The following is a 12,691-nucleotide window of genomic DNA, read 5'->3' on the forward strand; positions in this document are numbered from 1 at the left end:
TGAAAGCACAAGGCAGAAAGTAGGCAGACTCTGGCTTGGGGGGTAGATGCTCAAGAATTTCCAGGGGGACTTCTGAGGCTCGATCGCGCCTTTGCGTATGCTGAGCCTCCTTCCTCATGACCTTTGTCATGGGCGGAGTTCCTCATGCTGGTTCCCGGCAGTGATAGAATTCCAGTTGAGCTATTCCAGATCCTGAAAGATGATGCTGTGGAAAGTGCTGCACTCAATATGCAATATGCACTCAATATGCAATATGCACTCAATATGCAATATGCCGGCTCCCGGCACATAAGAGATTAAGCAGCAGTGGCAAGAATACACAAAAGAGCTGTACAAAAAAGGTCCTAACGACCCGGATAACCATGATGGTGTTGTCACTCACCTAGAGCCAGACATCCTGGAGTGTGAAGTCAAGTGGGCCTTAGGAAGCATTTATATGAATAAAGCTAGTGGAGGTGATGGAATTCCAGTTGAGCTATTTCAAATCCTAAAAGATGATGCTGTTAAAATGCTGCACTGAACATGTCAGTTATTAAAATTAAAAAAAAAAAAATCAAAAGATCAGTTTTCATTCTAAGCCCAAACAAGGACAATGCCAAACAATATTCAAACTGCTCTACAGTTGTGTTCATTTCATATGCTAGCAAGGTAATGCTCAAAATCCTTCATGCTAGGCTTCAACAGTATGAGAACTGAGAATTTTAAGATGTACAGGCTGGATTTAGAAAAGGCAGAGGGATCAGAGATCAAATTGCCAACATCCGTTGAATCATAGGAAAAGCAAGAGAATTCCAGAAAAATGTTTACTTCTCCTTCACTGAATATGCAAAAACCTTTGACTGTTCAGTTCGGTCGCTCAGTTATGTCCGACTCTTTGCAACTGCATGAACCGCAGTATGCCATGCCTTCCTGTCCCTCACCAAATCCCGGAGCCCACCCAAACCCATGTCTATTGTGTTGTTGATGCCATCCAACCATCTCATCCTCTGTCGTCCCCTTCTCCTCCTGCCCCCAATCTTTCCCACCATCAGGGTCTTTTCAAATGAGTCAGCTCTCCACATCAGGTGGCCAAAGTATTGGAGTTTAAGCTTCAACATCAGTCCCTCCAATGAACACCCAGGACTGATCTCCTTCAGAATGGACTGATTGGATCTCCTTGCAGTCCAAAGGGACTCTCAAGAGTCTTCTCCAACACCACAGTTCAAAAGCATCAATTCTTCTGCACTCAGCTTTCTTTATAGTCCAACTCTCAAATCCATTCATGACCACTGAAAAAATCATAGCCTTGACTAGACGGACCTTTGTTGCTGTGGATAGCAACAAACTGTGGAAAATTCTTAAAGATATGGGAATGCCAGACCACCTTACCTGTCTCCTGAGAAACCTGTATGCAGGTCAAGAGGCAATAAATAGAACCAGACATGGAACAACAGACTGGTTCAAAATTGGGAAAGCAATATGTCAAGGCTGTATATTGTCACCCTGCTTATTTAACTTACATGCAGAATATATCAAATTAAATGCCAGGCTGGGTGAATCACAAGCCAGAATCAAGATTCCCAGGAGAGATATGGACAGCCTCAGAATGCTGATAACACCACCCTTATGGCAGAAAGCAAAGAGGAACTAAAGAGCCTCTTGATGAGGGTGAAAGAGGAGTGTGAAAAAGCTGGCTTAAAACTCAGCATTCAAAAAACAAAGATCATGGCATCTGGTCCCATCACTTCATGGCAAATAGATGGGGAAAAAGTGGAAACAGTGATAGAATTTTTCTTGGGCTCCAAAATCACTGCAGTCAGTGACTGTAGCCATGAAATTAAAAGACATTTGCTCCTTGGAAGGAAAGCTATGACAAACCTAGACAGTGTATTAAAAAGCAGAGACCTCACCTTGCTGACAAAGGTCCACATAGTCAAAGCTATGGTTTTTTGAGCAGGCATGTATGGGTATGAGAGTTGGACCATAAAGAAGGCTGAGTGCCAAAAACTAATGTTTTCTAACCGTGGTGCTGAAGAAGACTCTCGAGTCCCTTGGACTGCAAGAAGAACAACCAGTCAATCCTAAAGGAAATCAATCCTGAATGTTCATTGGAAGAACTGATGCTGAAGCTCCAATACTTTGGTCACCTGATGGGGATACAGACCCATTGGTAAAGACCCTGATGCTGAGAAAGATTGAGGGAAGGAGAAGAAGGGGACAACAGAGGATGAGATGGTTGGATAACAACACGGACTCAATGGACATGAGTTTGAGCAAACTCTGGAAGATAGCGAAGGACAGGGAAGCCTGTTGTGCTGCAGTTTGTGGAGTTGCAAACAGTCAGATGTGACTTAGCAACTGAACAACAGCAAAGTAGAGACAATTTCGTCAGTGCCAAGAACCCAGAAACAAAGGTTCAGCCATTTTGATGGCCTCATATAAAACTATTTTACCTGTTTAATATTTACTGATTGGTGATGGCTTTCAAGAACAAGGGAAGATTCTCTTCTGAAAAGAAATGTGTCTTTGTGCATAAGAGAGAAACTTCCTCTCCTAATTATTCCCTTTTTTCGAAGCCTGATCTGGCCTTGATTTGCAAGCAATGCCACAACTGAATTGTAATGATTTGTGCAAAATTGTTTCTTCTTTAGCTCCCATCTATTCATTGCACACCCTCCTATTTCATCTAATATTTAATGGTGTAATTTAAAATACACACACACACACACACCCCTATCTAGCCCTCTATTCATATCAATACAGATGACTTCCCAACTCATATTTCAGGCACCATAGTAATAATTCTTAAAAAATGAGTGCTACAGTTATCAGAATTGAGGTCCTAGGAGAACCCATTCAACTCAAAGTCTGTTGATAGACAATAAAGCACCCCACACCCTAGAGAAGAAAGATCTATTAAAACCCCAAAATATTGCTGCCACAGTTATACCAGCTCTCTAGTACACAACAGAGGCAGAGATATTTCGTTTAGTCTAGTTCCTGTGATCTCACCATGTCCACTTGATTTTAAATCAGGTGACAGAATAAAAAGTTTTCTGTTCCAATCCTGTCTTCCCAGTGGGCCTCTCCTCCATGCTGACATGCCACTGTTTTCTGTTCTCCCAGCAGCAGGGCAGCAATCAAACACTGTGGATGAGACCCATGCTGGCAGCCTGTCAGGAGCCTGAGGGCCCAGCCTCATCATCCAGAAACAGAGGGAACCAAACTGCTGGCTTCTTCTGAGACTCAACAGTCACTCCCTGTGCATTATTGTCAGGGCAAGCAGGATCAGCCAGACTCTTTCTGAACTCAGTGGCCCAGAGACATTAAAAGGTCACCTTGCCCACTGAAGGCCCATTTCTTCTACACTTTCTCCTCTTGGGCCTACCAGATAAGTAAGTGAGGAGTTGTAAGACTTTGAATTTTCTTGAAAGCCATTTTCTGCCTGCAAGGTTGGACCCCCACAAATTAGCAGCCAATCTTACAAGGAAGACCTTCCAGACAACATTTGCAGGGGTAAATGACCAATCTCATCTCCTTCCTATCCCTGTAAAAGTACACAAGGTGTTGGAGAAAGGTCAGTGACCTTTTGGAATAAAAATGTCCTTACATGGTTCTTCTTTAAATGAATAACAAATTTCCTCCACTCAAAAAAACAGAACTTACATTTGAGTAACTCTATTTATTCATTTAACAAATATGTTCTGAGGCAGGCAGGTGTTAGGAGGTGGACATATGCAGGTGAATCCAGGCTGGTGTAGCCCAGCCTTCACAGGGCTCATAGTTTGTTGAAGAATTCAGATGAGTCAAAAGCACTTGCTGTAATGATGAAGGGCTGTATGAGAGGAGGAGCATAGGATATAAACACACATGAGAGGGGCACTGTATCCAGGCTTTGAAAGTTCAAGGAAGACATCCCTGAGGAGGTCATATCAAAAGTAAAACTAGTAAGATAAGGGAAACTGCAGAGCAAGGAAAATGGAGTGGGAGAGACAGAGGAGACGAGTGCCCAGAGGCAGAGGGAACATCAAGAAACAAGAAAGGGCGTCAACAGAGACTGGTCCAAGGCTTCAGGATTTTAAAATCCAAAGTGTTTGCAATGAGACAGGAGAGAGTGGGACAAATTGAGAGAACAGCAGGAAACATGTGCCTTGCCATATCTAAAATCAGATCAGATCGGATCAGATCAGTCGCTCAGTCGTGTCCAACTCTTTGCAACCCCATGAACTGCAGCACGCCAGGCCTCACTGTCCATCACCAACTCCCGGAGTTCACTCAGATTCACGTCCATTGAGTCAGTGATGCCATCCAGCCATCTCATCCTCTGTCGTCCCCTTCTCCTCTTGCCCCCAATCCCTCCCAGCATCAGAGTCTTTTCCAATGAGTCAACTCTTCCCATGAGGTGGCCAAAGTACTGGAGTTTCAGCTTTAGCATCATTCCTTCCAAAGAAATCCCAGGGCTGATCTCCTTCACAATGGACTGGTTGGATCTTCTTGCAGTCCAAGGCACTCTCAAGAGTCTTCTCCAACACCACAGTTCAAAAGCATCAATTCTTCAACGCTCAGCCTTCTTCACAGTCCAACTCTCACATCCATACATGACCACAAGATAAACCATAGCCTTGACTAGATGGACCTTTGTTGGCAAAGTAATGTCTCTGCTTTTGAATATACTATCTAGGTTGGACATAACTTTTCTTCCAAGGAGTAAGCGGCTTTTAATTTCATGGCTGTAGTCACCATCTGCAGCGATTTGGGAGCCCAAAAAAATAAAGTCTGACACTGTTTCCACTGTTTCCCCATCTCTTTCCCATGAAGTGATGGGACCAGATGCCATGATCTTCATTTTCTGAATGTTGAGCTTTAAGCCAACTTCTTCACTCTCCACTTTCACTTTCATCAAGAGGCTTTTGAGTTCCTCTTCACTTTCTGCCATAAGGGTGGTGTCATCTGCATATCTGAGGTTATTGATATTTCTCCCAGCAATCTTGATTCCAGCTTGTGTTTTGTCCAGTCCAGCGTTTCTCATGATGTACTCTGCATATAAGTTAAATAAGCAGGGTGACAATATACAGCCTTGACGTACTCTTTTTCCTATTTGGAACCAGTCTGTTGTTCCGTGTCCAGTTCTAACTGTTGCTTCCTAAACTCCATACAAATTTCTCAAGAGGCAGATCAGAGGCAGGTCTGGTATTCCCATCTCTTTCAGAATTTTCCACAGTTTATTGTGATCCACACAGTCAAAGGCTTTGGCATAGTCAATAAAGCAGAAACAGATGTTTTTCTGGAACTCTCTTGCTTTTTCCATGATCCAGCGGATGTTGGCAATTTGATCTCTGGTTCCTCTGCCTTTTCTAAAACCAGCTTGAACATCAGGAAGTTCACGGTTCACATATTGCTGAAGCCTGGCTTGGAGAATTTTGAGCATTACTTTACTAGCATGTGAGATGAGTGCAATTGTGTGGTAGTTTGAGCATTCTTTGGCATTGCCTTTCTTTGGGATTGGAATGAAAACTAACTTTTTCCAGTCCTGTGTCCACTGCTGAGTTTTCCAAATTTGCTGGCATATTGAGTGCAGCACTTTCACAGCATCATCCTTCAGGATTTGGAATAGCTCAACTGGATTCTATCACCTCCACTAGCTTTGTTCATAGTGATGCTTTCTAAGGCCCACTTGACTTCACATTCCAGGATGCTGCGACTGGCGCTCTAAGCACGGCCGAGAGGAGCTACCCAACGTCCGAGGTCAGGGGCAGAAGCCAGGAGGACCCCATGCCCGAAGGGCGGCGGCCAAGAGGAGCTACCGCGCGTCCGAGGTCGGGCGGGGGGGACGGCCGAGAGGAGATACCCAGCGTCCGAGGCCAGGGGCTGCGACCGGGAGGACCAACCCCACGTCCAAGGAGCCGTGGCTGCGCGGGCGCAGGAGGGCCTAGAGGAGCTATCACACGTTGAAGATCAGGAAGGGCGGCGGTGAGGAGATACCCCTCATCCAAGGTAAGGAGCAGCAGCTGCGCTTTGCTGGAGCAGCCGTGAAGAGGTACCCCACGCCCAAGGTAAGAGAAACCCAAGTAAGACGGTAGGTGTTGCAAGAGGGCATCAGAGGGCAGACACACTGAAACCATACTCACAGAAAACTAGTCAATCTAATCACACTAGGACCACAGCTTTGTCTAACTCAATGAAACTAAGCCATGCCCGTGGGACAACCCATGATGGGGGGGTCATGGTGGAGAGATCTGACAGAATGTGGTCCACTGGAGAAGGGAATGGCAAACCAATATTCTTGTCTTGAGAACCCCATGAACAGTATGAAAAGGCAAAATGATAGGATACTGAAAGAGGAACTCCCCAGGTCAGTAGGAGCCCAATATGCTACTGGAGATCAGTGTAGAAATAACTCCAGAAAGAATGAAGGGATGGAGCCAAAGCAAAAACAATACCCAGCTATGGATATGTAAAATAGCTAGAGGAAAGTTGGCGTATAACACAAGGAGCTCAACCTGGTGCTCGGTGACAACCTAGAGGGGTGGGTTGGGGTAGGAAGTAGGAAAGAGGTTCAAGAGGGAAGGGACACATGTATACCTATGGGCAATTCATGCTGATGTATGAAAGAAACCAACACAATAAAGCATGTGTTCTCCAATGTAAGATAAAATTTTTTAAAAATCCAAAGTGTTGGGATCTTAACCTGGCAACAGCAGGGTACCACTCAAAGGTTTTAAGCAGGAACCAACAGGATGCAGTTCACATTTCAGAAGATCATTCGGGTTGAGAGAGTAAGGGGTACAGGGAGCAAGGTTGGAAATAAGGGAAATAATTAAGATTATTGTCACCGAAGCAAGAAATGACTCTAGTATGAACCAAGTGAGTGGCTGTAGAGTTTTGGAGAAGTAGATATATTTTAGAAATGTACATGAGGTAGACTTGACAAGAGTAAATGAGTGACTGAGGACAGAGGTTCAGAAGGGAGAGATGGGACCTCAGAAGATGCTTTCACTAAGGGAATGGTGAGGCACTTTGATAAGACAGGAAACATAAGAGGGGACAAAAGCCCAGAGTGGGGACCAAATTTTTCTATTACCAACTTGGTTACCTGGGGAAAGGGAGGGAGGTAGGGAGGTCAGGTATCTTCCAGAAACCCTGCACCCATCCTCATCTGCAAGCAGGTGGGTTCAAAGAAGAATATTACAAAACGGAAAAGCTGAGGCATGACATGAAAAGGGAATTTTCCCCCAAGGACTCACAGTAAGTTCATGGTTTGATCCCCAGTTTCCAATCTGAAGGACCATAGGACCTCTCCTCCCTTTGACCCCTAAGGACCAACCTTCTGACCTGGTATCCTTGAAAAGAGAATCTCTGATTTCTATTAAATGTCAGGTAGTGGTTTGGAGTAGATCCGAGGCCCTAGAGCTGGAGACATATTTTAAATAAGTCAAATAAATCAGTAAATCATGCGGATGGACTGAGGCTACTGAGTCCAGCTCGTTACCTTCAGGCTTGATATTTGCCAGTAACTCCCCTTGCTTAGAAAGATGGGGCAGCTGAAGGCTGGTCCCTCCCACTCACAGGCCCTGGAGGCTGCACTGGGATCACCTGCCACTGCCTCTGACCCTTGCTCCTCCTGCTGAGGATGCAGAGCCCTCCTGGCCCTCTGAATGTCTCCTCCAGCTCTCAGGGTTGGTTCCTCCTCTAGATGTGATCTTACTCTTCTGACCCCTCTTCTGTTTCTCTTACCAAAACAATTCAGGAAACAGTAAATCTGAATATGCATTTAGGTGCAGATCTAAGGAACATTGTGGAGAATGATGTGAAGTTGCAGTATTGGAAGGCAAACAGGAGATCTATGGCAAATAGTAATTAAGCAGTTAGAGGGATGCTCATCCAAATGAGAGTTTTATAGAGTTTAAGATAAGGTGGATGATTTCTGCTTCCACGTGCTATCCACTTCCTCAACAACCTGAAAATATGCTCTGTGTCCTTCAACCCCAGTCCTAGCTGAGGGCTACAATCCGATCCTCTAGGACTCTATGGCCAACCTCCACCCCTTAAATCTGCAAATGCTGGATAACTGAGCTATGATTTTGCTCATAAACTATCATTCCACACAGGTACATTGGGCTGTAAGATCAATGCTTTTACCCATACAACTGGAAATGTAAATAGATAAAAATGTCTGTGTCAGTGAAACGCTCCATAGGACCCCTAAGGACCTAATTACAAATGAACATTAAATATTTAATCTCATCTTTAGTCCTCGAGGCAGAGGCCCACAGTGGGCCTGACTTGTTCCAAGGGCAAAACTCCACAGTTTTCCCATGTTAATTTTTCCCCATGGGAAGTTTAGCCTTACTGTCAACACACACACACACACACACACACACACACACACACACACACACACACAGAAGTCGCTCAGTCATGTCTGACTCTTTGCGACCCCATGGATTGTAGCCCACCAGGCTCCTCGGTCCATGGGATTTTCCAGGCATGAATACTGGAGTGGGTTGCCATTTCCTTCTCCAACTGTAAAAACACACTCCCCGCTTATAAAAAATATTTAATAGACTTGCTCCAGCACTTACCCACTACCCTCTTTGGCTCCTCTTTCTTCCCAGTGACTCTTTCCCAGTTTTAAAAACCAGTGATTGGACTTCCCTGGTGTTCCAGTGGTTAAGAATCCACCTGCCAGTGCAGGAGACAAGAGTTCAATCCCTAATCCAGGAAGATTCCACATGCTGCAGAGCAACTAAGCCCATGAGCCACAACTATTGAGCCTGTGCTCTAGGGCCCAGGAGTTTCAACTACTGAGCCCATGTGGCACAACTATGGAAGCCTGCACTCTCTAGAGCCCAAGATCTGCAACAAGAAAATCTACTGCAATGAGAATTCTACACACCACAACTTGAGAGTAGCCTCTACTCACCAAAGCCAGAGAAACCCACACACAGCAATGAAGACCCAGTGCAGCCAAAGATAAATAAATAAGCTAATGGTTTTACATTGGCCCCCATTTTTAGAAAACAAACCACAGTGATAACGACAATAACTAACATCTACTGAATACTTCCTCTGCACAAGGCCCTGTTGGATGATATAGGAGCCTTATGCATGTGGTCTCATACAACCTTCATAAAACTCTATGAAGAATTTTTTAAACAACTGAGGCTCAGAGAGATCAATTGGCCCAAATTACATTGTGTGGAATTGACAAAGCTGGGATTCAAACCAGATTGCTGACTTCCAAGACAATGCTCATCTTCTGTATGGTTCTCTGTAATGTAGTAAAGAATCCGCCTGCCAGTGCAGGAGATCTGGGAGGTATGGGTTCTATCTCTGGATCAAAAAGATCCCCTGGAGGAGGAAATGGCAACCATTCTAGTATTCTTACCTGCAAAACCCCAACAAGGGAGCCTGGTGGGCTATAGTCCATGGGGTCGCAAACAGTCAGACACAGCGGAGCACAATTTTAATAAAAATTCACTCTAGAACCCAGTGAAATCCTGCTATCCCTTGTATATATATACCTGGGAGGCAGACCTAACTTCAATTCTCCCCAAGATCACATGAGGAGACGTGTACTTCAAGGCAAAGGCAGGCCATTTCCCAAAGTTCAAAGAGGAGGAAACGGTTTGAGGACCTTGTGAGTGGGCCCCTAAGCACTTTATCCTGTTGAACCTACACAACCAACTGGGCAGGATAGGAATCATTACATCTATTTTTCCAATTAGGAATTTTAGGTAACTTGTACCCACTGTCACAGACCATGTGAGTTGTATGTAGAGTTGATCCTTGTCACTCTGTCTACCAAGCCCAAGCATTTTCTTTCTTCTAACCTCAACTACTACCACACAGAGATGGCAGAGTTGCTTCCCTCTTCATTAATTTATATTAAATATCTGACACCAAGGTCAGCAACATGTTACTAGACAATGCCTCCGAGATGTTCCTCTGAGATGGACCCACCATAACTTTGGCTCCATTCTTTGTTTCCATCTGTTCTAAGAGGCACACACTTCACAAGGGCATGAAGATATGTCTGTCCAAAAGTCAAGGTAATTTTCAGTGTTACTTCCACTATAGCCAGGTAACACTATGCGCCAATCATACCAAGTTTCCCTCAGATAACAACTATAAACTCTGGATAAAATCCAAAAAGAAAAAAAAAATAACCTGAAGACTAGATAGTGAAGACTAGACTAGTCAGATCCAGAGGGACAATAAGACTTTGAAGAAGGAAGTTACATGAAGTGAGTTTCCCTATTTTACAACTTTAAAAATGAACTAGATATAGCCAGAGAAAATATAATCCAGAAAAATACTTGCATCCCAGTATTCATTACAGCACATATTTACAATAGTCACAACATGGAAGCAATTTAAATGTCCATCAACAGATGAATGGATAAAGAAGATGTGGTACATACATATAATGGAATATTACTCAGACATGAAAAAGAGTGAAATATTTGCAGCAACATGATGAACCTAGAGATTATCATACTAATTGAAGTAAACCCTACAAAGGCAACATATGATATTATTTATATGTGGAATCTAAGCAAAATTATACAAATGACTTATTTATGAAACAAAAATAGACCCACAGACATAGAAAACAAACTTATGGTTACCAAAGGAAAAAGGGCAGAGGGAGGGATAAATTAGGAGTTTGGGATTAACATATACACACTACTATTATAAACCAGATAACCAACAAGGGCCTACTGTATAGCACAGGGAATAATACTTAATATCTTGTAATAAACTATAAAGGAAAAGAATCTGAAAAAGAATATATATGTATATGGGTGTTTCTATACACACACACACATGCATATATATATATAACCAAATGTATTTATATAACCAAATATATATATATATATAACCAAATATATAAACAAAGTTAGTGGAGGTGATGGAATTCCAGTTGAGCTATTTCAAATCCTGAAAGATGATGCTGTGAAAGTGCTGCACTCAATATGCCAGCAAATTTGGAAAACTCAGCAGTGGACACAGGACTGGAAAAAGTCAGTTTTCATTCCAATCCCAAAGAAAGGCAATGCCAAAGAATGCTCAAACTACCGCACAATTGCACTCATCTCACACGCTAGTAAAGTAATGCTCAAAATTCTCCAAGCCAGGCTTCAGCAATACGTGAACCTTAAATTTCCTGATGTTCAAGCTGGATTTAGAAGAGGCAGAGGAACCAGAGATCAAATTGCCAACATCTGCTGGATCATGGAAAAAGCAAGAGAGTTCCAGAAAAACATCTATTTCTGCTTTATTGACTATGCCAAAGCCTTTGACTGTGTGGATCACAATAAACTGTGGAAAATTCTGAAGAGATGGGAATACCAGACCACCTGATCTGCCTCTTGAGAAATCTGTATGCAGGTCAGGAAGCAACAGTTAGAACTGGACATGGAACAACAGACTGGTTCCAAATAGGAAAAGGAGTATGTCAAGGCTGTATATTGTCACCCTGCTTATTTAACTTCTATGAAAAGTACATCATGAGAAACGCTGGGCTGGAAGAAGCACAAGCGGGAATCAAGATTGCTGGGAGAGATATCAATAACCTCAGATATGCAGATGGCACCACCCTTATGGCAGAAAGTGAAGAGGAACTCAAAAGCCTCTTGATGAAAGTGAAAGTGGAGAGTGAAAAAGTTGGCTTAAACCTCAACATTCAGAAAATGAAGATCATGGCATCTGGTCCCATCACTTCATGGGAAATAGATGGAGAAACAGTGGAAACAGTGTCAGACTTTATTTTTCTGGGCTCCAAAATGACTACAGATGGTGACTGCAGCCATGAAATTAAAAGACACTTACTCCTTGGAAGGAAAGTTATGACCAACCTAGATAACATATTAAAAAGCAGAGTGATTACTTTGCCAACAAAGGTCTGTCTAGTCAAGGCTATGGTTTTTCCTGTGGTCATGTATGGATGTGAGAGTTGGATTGTGAAGAAGGCTGAGCACCGAAGAATTGATGCTTTTGAACTGTGGTGTTGGAGAAGACTCTTGAGAGTCCCTTGGACTGCAAGGAGATCCAACCAGTCCATTGTGAAGGAGATCAGCCCTGGGATTTCTTTGGAAGGAATGATGCTAAAGCTGAAACTCCAATACTTTGGCCACCTCATGCAAAGAGTTGACTCATTGGAAGAGACTCTGATGCTGGGAGGGATTGGGGGCAGGAGGAGAAGGGGACGACAGAGGATGAGATGACTGGATGGCATCACTGACTCAATGGACGTGAGTCTGAGTGAACTCCGGGAGTTGGTGATGGACAGGGAGGCCTGGCGTGCTGCGATTCATGGGGTTGCAAAGGGTTGGACACGACTGAGCGACTGAACTTAACTGATATAAAACCAAATCACCATGCTATATTACTGAAACTAACACAACACTGCAAATCAACTATACTCCAATAATAAAGAAAAAAAAAAGCCAGAATTATATAAGGTAGTTTAAACCAATCAAAACATAAATACAATGTTTCTGGCCTGAAGACTCAGCAGACAGAGTTTGGTGCAACTAAAGCCACTGGAAAGAGGGAATCTCAGAAAGAAAATGGCCAGAAAGACGGAGTGCCAAATCTTATACAGAAACTCTACCTTACCAAAACCTCTGGCTTACCAAAGAATTATGCAGTACCAGACAGACTCAAAAGCAGTTCGGCTAAGGTTAAAAACTGGACTTGACGA

General features: G+C 43.4%; 1 long non-coding RNA gene across 1 annotated transcript in view; it reads right to left on the bottom strand.

Moving 5' to 3' along the window:
• Positions 1–384: 384 nt before the first annotated feature.
• LOC129653262 (uncharacterized) overlaps positions 385–12,691 on the bottom strand; it is an 82,045-nt gene continuing 69,738 nt past the window's right edge. The window contains exon 3 of the long non-coding RNA XR_008715026.1: positions 385–516. This is a non-coding gene — a long non-coding RNA (uncharacterized LOC129653262). The remainder of the gene's footprint in view (positions 517–12,691) is intronic.

This window comes from Bubalus kerabau, chromosome 5 (genome assembly GCF_029407905.1).
Source record: "Bubalus kerabau isolate K-KA32 ecotype Philippines breed swamp buffalo chromosome 5, PCC_UOA_SB_1v2, whole genome shotgun sequence".
NCBI lineage: Eukaryota > Metazoa > Chordata > Mammalia > Artiodactyla > Bovidae > Bubalus > Bubalus kerabau.